Source organism: Lolium rigidum, chromosome 3, assembly GCF_022539505.1.
Source record: "Lolium rigidum isolate FL_2022 chromosome 3, APGP_CSIRO_Lrig_0.1, whole genome shotgun sequence".
Classification (NCBI taxonomy): Eukaryota; Viridiplantae; Streptophyta; class Magnoliopsida; order Poales; family Poaceae; genus Lolium; species Lolium rigidum.
In genome coordinates this window covers 120,581,499-120,590,173 of record NC_061510.1, presented here as the reverse complement: position 1 = coordinate 120,590,173, position 8,675 = coordinate 120,581,499, and the positions used below count along the sequence as shown (strand labels likewise).

Below are 8,675 nucleotides of genomic sequence, written 5' to 3'. Positions count from 1 at the left end.
GAGATGATGAGGGTTGTGGTGACTAAAGGTAAGTTGCGCACGCCTTATACACATGGTGGCGCAATGAGGAAGTTCAAAATGCTATCAAGGAGAAGGAAAGCTACAAGAGCTGGCATCATGGTGGAGGCACAAGAGACATGAAGAAGTAAAAGGAGGCCAAGAATAAAGCAAGACGGTCCGTGAGTGAAGCAAAGGTGCATACCAATGATGTGCTATATCATCCGCTAAGCCAAAGGAAGAAAAAAAAAATCACGGGACGAAGACAACTCCCACGGGCTCGTTGCCTACTAATGTAGTTTATCGGAGCCTATCAACCTCGCTAAGCTAGACACATCCACTCTTGCACTGTCATCTCTAAGCTCTAACAAGGTGGATGGCGTTGATTTTAAGTACAAGCCTGCGATCTATCATGAGGTCGTAAATGATATTTGTGACCTCTACTGTTAGTAGCGGAGAAGAGGAGGGCGAGAGACAACAAAGGTGGAGAACGCTTGGTGGAAGGAGAGTAAAGGCGATGTCTGTTTACGAGCTAGCTGAGGACGGCGTGGTGACAGAACAACATATGAGAGAGGAAGGGGGGAGGGAGAGAGAGAAGAGCACATGTGTGCCTCAATGCCTGGTCGATTCAGATCGGTCCGGTAGATTGAATCATTTGCCTTGAGTCCTTGACAATATATGCGCACGTAGTTCCATATTTGCATTGTGGGTTAAAAATATTGAATCCTAACATAAAAAAGAGTTATTTGTAGATTATATCCCTAAGTTTGACATTCTTGCTATTATTTCACTTAATAGAATTTCTCCCTAATTATCCCCTTTAGCAACTTTTTTGCCAGATTTTACACATTCTAATCTAAAGATGTTTGAGGGTTCTAACAGTGATTCACCGTCGTCATGAACACGTGGTACCGTGCACACCAGATGGTTAAACTAGCTCCAACTTGGCCCACCACAAGGTCTCGATGATCGGTATCCACCGGTCAGAACACAACCACATTTTTAGAAGGGAGCAGATCTTGCAAGACTGTCCGCTATATAAGGGTAAATTTCATGAAATAATTCAAGATGAGGTAATTAGTGTGAAAATATAAAATTTAAAGGGAAAAAACTGAAATTCACCTTAAATTAAATACTGAGTCCTACGGCACTAAACTTGTATTCAGTTTGGCGAAGTGGCCGGTGGTGCCCCTGTTTAAAACATTTGGTTCTATTTCCGTTTGGCGAAGCTGTATGCCTCAACAGTTATGAGTTGTAATCCTGAATTGTTGTGATACCTGAGCTTTATTAAGTTAAAGTCGGACAATAAAATTGCCTTTTATCTATAAAAAAAAACTTGTATTCAGTCGTTCAGTGGCTTACCTATAGAAAAAACACGAGAGTACGTGAGTCAGTATTTCAGTTTGTTTCTTCGTTCTGACCGGTGATTCAGGATCGTCATGGCCTCATGGCACCATGAGAAACAGATGGTTGAATGAGGTAATTAGTGTAAAATTATTAAGTTTACAGGCAAAGCTGAAATTCAATTACATTAGAAAACATAGTGAGTCCTACGGGACGAAACATATATATATTCCGTGTCTCCCGTAACCACATACCTCCCGTAACCCTCCAGCCTCCCCAGCCCTAAACGCCGCCGCCGTTGCCGCCGGTAGCGCCGCCGGGGCAAAGACCCTCGGGGCGTGGCGGCGGCGGGGGCCCTTCCTCGTCGACGCCCGGTGGACGGCGGCCGGATCTCCTTCCTCGATGCATGGCGGGCGCGCGGATCGGTTGGGCGGCGGCGGCCTGCGCTGCGCCCCCTTCTCCCGTCGGCTCTCCCCTGGTGGATCGGCCGGCGCGGTTGGGATGGGCGGCGGCGGCCAGCGCTGCGGCCTCCCTCCCTCCGTCGGCTCTCCGCAGCACTCCGGCAGGGGCTGGTGGTGGGAGGCGGCCAGGCTCATGGCCTGCGCCAATTTCCCCCCGCCTCTCGCCGGTGAGTGGAGGCGATCTCAGGCTTCACCCGCGACACGAGGTCGCCCGGGGCTGCAGCCTTGGGTACGATGGTGGAGGTGGCCCTCTTCTTCGCCGGAGAGGGTCGGCCTGCGGTTGGTGGTGGTGGATCTATCGATCTATCACCGCGTTCCGGCGGCGAGATGGAGATGCTTGGAGCCGGCGACGGAGTCGCCGGTGGAGGGTTGGAGTGGCCAGCCCGGGATGGTCGCCGACGTGGGGGTCCGACCTGAATAAAGGCGGTGGTCCTAGGGTCTCTCTTGCGTGAAGAGGAAGACCTACCGGAGGCCCGGACTCGTGATCTAGCCGGAGTGTTGAGTTCCGGAAGGCTCCGCCGGCGAATGTAACAGTGCTTTTTGCCCGGAGTTTGCTGGATCGGTGGTATTCGGTCGTGCGCACCCATGCTTTTATTCCGACCGATTGGTTCCGGAGGGAGCGGCGCGAAGCTCTTTTTCTGTGTTGACATCAAGTGACTATGGATCCATGATGAAAGTCGGAAGAAGAGAAGTTCATGAAGGCCGGAGGGGAGGACTAGCTAAGGGAGGTTCAAGTCTCCGCGCTGTTGAGGGACTTGCTTGGTGTTCCGGGCTTCACGGCAGCGGTATGAAAGTGGGGGCGACAACACGGTGAAGTTCGAGTCCTACCTTTCGGGGTGAAAACCCAAGGTCCGGCCTTAACCGGTTGTGCCCGGCAATGACCTTGTTGGAGGCATTGTTTTGAGAGCGGGGACTATCTTCGGGGTGAAAACCTAAGATCGTTGATCGGGCGACGATGGTGTTAGCGCACTGTTCCCTTCTTGGAGGCGTCGTTTTTGGAGATTCTGTATTTCAGGTGTTGTCTTGGCGGTGGATGTATTGCTGTTGTTAGGCCCGAGATACTGTAGCGGGACTTTTGTTTCTTAGTTTTTTTTTTTTGGCTGTGTGCATCCGTAGTGCCATTAGGGTGGTGCGTTGTTGCAGAGGCTGGGTGTAATTGGTATCGTTTTGATATTAATATATTCCCTTTATCGAAAAATATATTCCGTGTCACAAAACTACACAAGGCCGTAGTGCAACTGTGCAATTGTGCTATGTTTCGAATCAATTCAGTAGTTCAGTCTGGTTTCTTCTTTCAAACCACACCGACAACAAAATATTGGGTGTTCCCTTTTTTTTATTAAGACGTCCATTCTTCTCCTCATTTTTCTCTTCACATTTACCCACGTGATGGTGATGCCGATTTGATAACATATTCGTCCCTTTTCTCTATATATTGACGTGTGCTTCCAGACCAGCAATACCCAACAATCATAAAAGCATAGCCGACCGAGGGGGCCATCCATTTTGAAAAAAAAACTCGATGCCCACTTTGGCGCCTCGTGCCTCTCCACTTACCAGACCCATGCGGACAAGCTTCACCAACCCCAGCTAACCAGCTTTCGAGCCCTACTAGATGGACCTGGCGCGTCTTGCCGCGCCGTTTTTGTTATTGTGGCTTATATTTCCAAATTTCAAGACATTGTATGCCATCTTTAAATACTACGAAATTTGACATGTCAATTTGGCTGATACAGCAGCCTGTGTTATTCGTCGATAAGTCACTAAAGACACCTAACACTTCATAACTTGCGCTGAACTAATATGGAAAAGAAATTGTGACTTATCAGTGCATAGATTCCGTTTAAAAAAATACTCAAGGAATAGTAGAACAAAGAATCTCGACACAACTTGATTCACAGAACGGCCATGATGCAAAGCTCCACTCACTTTTAAGTTCTTTGTAACTTCAAACCGTTCAACCCAAAAAATTGATCTGGGTGTTTCTTCTAGCGAGCCTACATAAAAATACTACGTCATTACATTGTTTTAGAATTTTTGAGCTGAAATTAATTCCTTGCAAAACATACATGAATTAAACTATTTGTTGTTATTTGAGAACAGTCTAGACAAAACCTTACTATTCAACTACATTAGAGCCACACATAAATAGATGGATAGTAGTTATGTACTGGAAAAGCATAAGTCATAAAAGTGAAATCACAAAGGCTTAGATAGTTGGCAGCAATGAGAAGTCTACCAAAAAAGATCTTGCAATTGCATCTAATGATGCATAATTTATTTTGCAATAGAGAGTAAGAAATAACTTGATGACGGAATCAGTAGGGAGGTTACCTTCACACTGCATTCCAAGTTCTGTTAACTGAAAGCATGAATTTATTTTCAGTGGTAGTGAGTTGATTCAACGAAACTATTAAATTTGAAAGATTTAGATTAGAACAGTCCATTGAGTTTTAGTTGTAATGAAGTTTTTGTCAGGACATTCTTCGTACTTAATGTGTTCACGACAGCATCAAGATGCATTAGTGCCAAATATAAATGAACCTAATCCTAGTTTATAAGTGGAACACTGTAAACTCCTTGATGTGTGCAATTCTCCAAATTAATCTATAGTACTTCGCTACATTTTCATCTCGGGTTGTAAATGTGAGATTTTTCTCCTAGTTTACTCAATTATTATCTCAAGTGCAATCAGATCCTCTGGGAAATTGCAAGAAGTAGGTTCAATGGGCGTCTCAACAAATGCGGTACAATGGACTTAGCCATCCATTGTAGAAAGCCAAATAAAGGATTTTTTGTATGGGCGAAAAAACCCAAGTGTATATAAGTCGAACTATTTAGCCTGTGTAAAGAAACATCTCATACGATTTGATAACTCTACAATGTAACATATAAAATTCCAGTCAGTACTAAATATCCATATAGCTCTACTCTTTCCCATCTACCTATTATTTTCTCGTACTTTAACAATGCAATAAGAATGAATGCCAGAAAGCCTTATCTGAGATAATAACTTGAAGAGATGAAATGATCTGTCTTGTTGTGCATCTGGCTCTATGATTAAGCGTTGAATACTATCATTCAAAATAGGATCCTGTTCTGGACTACACAAAATATCGAAGCAATTAAGCTACTGATCTACCTACCGTTTACCTTTAGATATCTTGATCAATCTTAGCTCTCTATTCACAGTTGCTTACTGCTCCTACTGCAACAGAAGTGCAGATCTACCTTAGCTCTTTGGGTAAGCACAGAGCCTACCATCAACACACAATTGCATGATTTTCCCTTGTTCCTCCACTTACAGATGGAGAGGAACCTGACACAGAAAATGTCAAGGATCCGATGAACAACATTGATAAGTACACACTCGCTAGCCATCTCTGAGGCCTGTGGGGAATAATTTGGGTGGGTACTTTTGCACGATCGTTGTCACTTATTTAAAATTGGTGAATGATACTACAATTTTCAGCAAAGAGACATCCACACCATGTAATTCAAGTTTTTATGGGTTCGTAATTCAAGCATATACACCGGTGTTCTAGAATTACAACTTGCTGGTACAAAATAGTATCCAAAGCTCTATAGAAAACAATCCAATTATAACGTCGCAAACTGAATCCTATATTGAGCATGTTAAAGAATTCTGATTATGAAGAATATGAAAGAGGCTAAGGACTTGTTGTTAAGTGAACCACGGTCTTCAGCCAAGTACGGAATGAGCATCTGAAGCTCCTTCTCCAACGCACTCAAATTAAATCCTGGCCATCTCCACTCCTGGAATCCACTAATCACTAATGGACCACCATTGAGCATGGCATCACCATCCACATTGCGCCTGAACTGAAGCACATCTGCACTGCACTTATCCAACACCTTTGTCAGGTTATACATGATCAAATACCTCCGGTACACAGCAAACCAAGAGTCTATAACAAACTCGTGATCAATCTTCTCTCTTTCTCCATTGTGAAAACTGGAGGGAGGTATCTATCTACTCACATCTCGGGCAGAAAGGAACCTCAAGAGAAGCATCCAGTGGTGGGAGGAAAATCTGTAGCTTCCTGCAGTCGGAAGGTAGAACAATCACCACACACACACAAGCATGCTCCTGGCCAGGAATGTCAACGCAACCTCACACAATTCAAAGATTAGCAGGGCCTCTTCCTCTTTAGGAACAACTCGTGTCGTGGCGCAAGAGGGAAATGAGGGATGGGAACTAACTGAGGACGCAGCGGCTGGGGCAGACGTAAACAACACATAGGAGGGGCTGCACCTTTCCAAGTGCACGGGTCCAAGCGGTATGGCGATGGAGCAGCGCCGTGCCGGGAGAAGTTGGGGGCGGCGTTGAGACCTTTTCTTAGGGAAGGGTCAGCGCTGAGACCCGGCGTGGACTCTGGCTGCTGAGCTGACTGAATAGATGGAAAAAATTGATCTATTCACCAAACATTCGTAGAACGGTGGAGCAAGGACAGGCTCCCAAATCCCTGGGAGCTTAGAGCTCTTTAGAGATCAGAAACATGACAGAGCAAAGATAAGTGATTATTTGATCGATAAAATCTTAATCTATCACCACACAATAAATTAGATGAAAACTCTGTGATTCAGATATGCTTTTTTTTGTTCAAGTTGATTCATGTATGCTAGAAAATCTAAGCATCTCAAGATCTGGAATTTAAATCTAAATCGTGCCCAGTCTTTGTAGAGGGACCATACTGCTTCATGAATTTGCTAAGGATAAATAATATTCAAAGTCCGCAGATCTTTAAAAAATTCTTTCTAGTAGATTGAAGTGGGGGTTTTAGCGTTGCGCCATGTAAATTTTTCTTTGCTGCTAGTAAGCGAACTTTAACAAAATTTATAACTGACTGGTCTCAATTATTCAGTATAATTATTAACAGATCTCCAAAGAGAGTGCGAGACAGAAAGATAGAAACGTCACAAATTATAACTCGAGTGATATCACTAGATGCAACTTTCTTGTGTGCAGATCATAAAATTTTAACCCATCAGCATTGGTTGTAACAAGGATCTAGTAGAAATAATTTTCTACTTTTTTCTGGTTCCTTTTTTTTTATGATGGCTTAGGCGCTCTTGTTTGCTCCTTCTTTATCAATATAAAAGACAAAGCTTTTGCCTCATCTCAAAACAAAAATACACCAGCCATTATTTAGCATACCAATCTTTCCATTTACTGTCTGATGAATATCCAGATCCTAGCAACTATTGTATCTCATATGAACTGTAAAAGAAAATCTATGCTATTCGCAGGGAAACTTTACATGTTCAGTAGAATGGTACAACACAATGCTTTCCAAGCAAGTCATTTTCTTTTGCCCCAATATTTCTTCAATGTAAAATCCATTCAATGGCAGGCAAAATTAAGCTCCAAGGAGAAAGAAAAAAAATACCGAAGAGGGCGAAAGGCTACTTAATGACTTGTTGCTGGCTCAAATCTTTCAGGCTCTAAGCCTCCCCTTGCGCCCCGGTTCTGCAAGGAAGAATGGTTAGCAAAGAGATTGGCATGATATTTATTTAGATTGGTTGGAATTGGATTTGTGGGTAGCAAGTTAGCAACTTAGCATAATATGATAGCAGTCCATAAAACTACATGGAATATATAAGAAATTATTGAATCACAATACATTCACAATCTGAACCAGACCATTACAGTTCTTACTTACTTTCTTGTAATTTTCAGTGGTTCCAATCATAATCATTTTTTTCTGCACTGCAGCTAGGTCTTTAACATGTCTTAACACTTGGAGACTGCAGGGATGTTTCATATAAACCCTTTATTAGTTGAAGCCTTCAAAAGTAAGTTTCCGATTGTGAATGTATTGTGATTCAATAAGTTTCAGATTTTGCCCGTAACCACTGGTCTCTACATGAAAAACTGCAACTGAACTTATTACAAAAGTAAGTTTCCAAAGATATTCACTAACTGATATTTTGAGCACCGACTTCCTTTGCTACTAAACTTCCAATACACGATTAATCATATATTAATAACGCTTCAGTCCATGCATTGGTGTACCTATTATGTGTTCTGTATATAGCTATTAAAATTTAATATTTGTAGCATAATGCATTTAACAGCAAAAGAATTTTTCCCAGAAGAAAGTGAATGCAATATTCACTTACAATGCTAGTGCAGGCTGCAGCTCCAGGTACCACTGCTGCCAAGATACAGTATCCCCCTCCAGTACAAACGCCTCAGCCTGCAAAATTGAATTTAAACACGAATCTATGCATCAACCAAACCCAACAAGGATGACCAATAATATGTGGAACAGTGGAAGAAGAAAGCATACAAAAAGAGCATCTTCAGTATGGACAAAGATAGCAAAAAAAAGATAGCAGTTTCTGATTGAAGGTGCAAAATGTTACAGATGTACGTCACAAACCCTACGAAAAAATGAACTACGATATAATTGACTTGGCATATGCATGACCAAAATTGAGAGAACCTCGTGAGGCTCAGCAATCAAGCAAAAAAAAGGCACTAATCTAAATCAGAACACCAATCTATGGAGATGGAGAGCTCGATAATCTGTGGAACAGTGGAAGAAGAAAGCATACATAACTTTGTTTTTTAGAAAGTCCAGATCCCAACAAGAATGGCCGCACTGGTGGACTATTAGGGGAATTGAATATTATGCAGAATCAAAGAAATTAAGACAGGAAACAAACTGAATATGTACATACATTCTCGACCGCTATCTTATCAACTCACCTAGGCAGGGGAGGAGGAAGATGCAGCGGCGTGGCTGGTTCTGCACTGGGAGGTATCAGCTGTAGATTTGCCCCCAGTCTCCTGCCTCTCTTTAACACCCTATCCTCCCGGCTCCCACCACCACCACCTCCTTGATT

The 8,675-nt window shown here is 43.0% G+C and overlaps 1 long non-coding RNA gene across 1 annotated transcript; it reads right to left on the bottom strand.

Moving 5' to 3' along the window:
* Window positions 1-5,295: 5,295 nt before the first annotated feature.
* On the bottom strand, window positions 5,296-7,284 carry LOC124698106. The gene is made up of 2 exons (XR_007000882.1): window positions 7,214-7,284; window positions 5,296-5,866 (listed from the first exon to the last, which is right to left on the bottom strand). It is a non-coding gene; the product is annotated as an uncharacterized LOC124698106 (long non-coding RNA).
* Window positions 7,285-8,675: the final 1,391 nt, after the last annotated feature.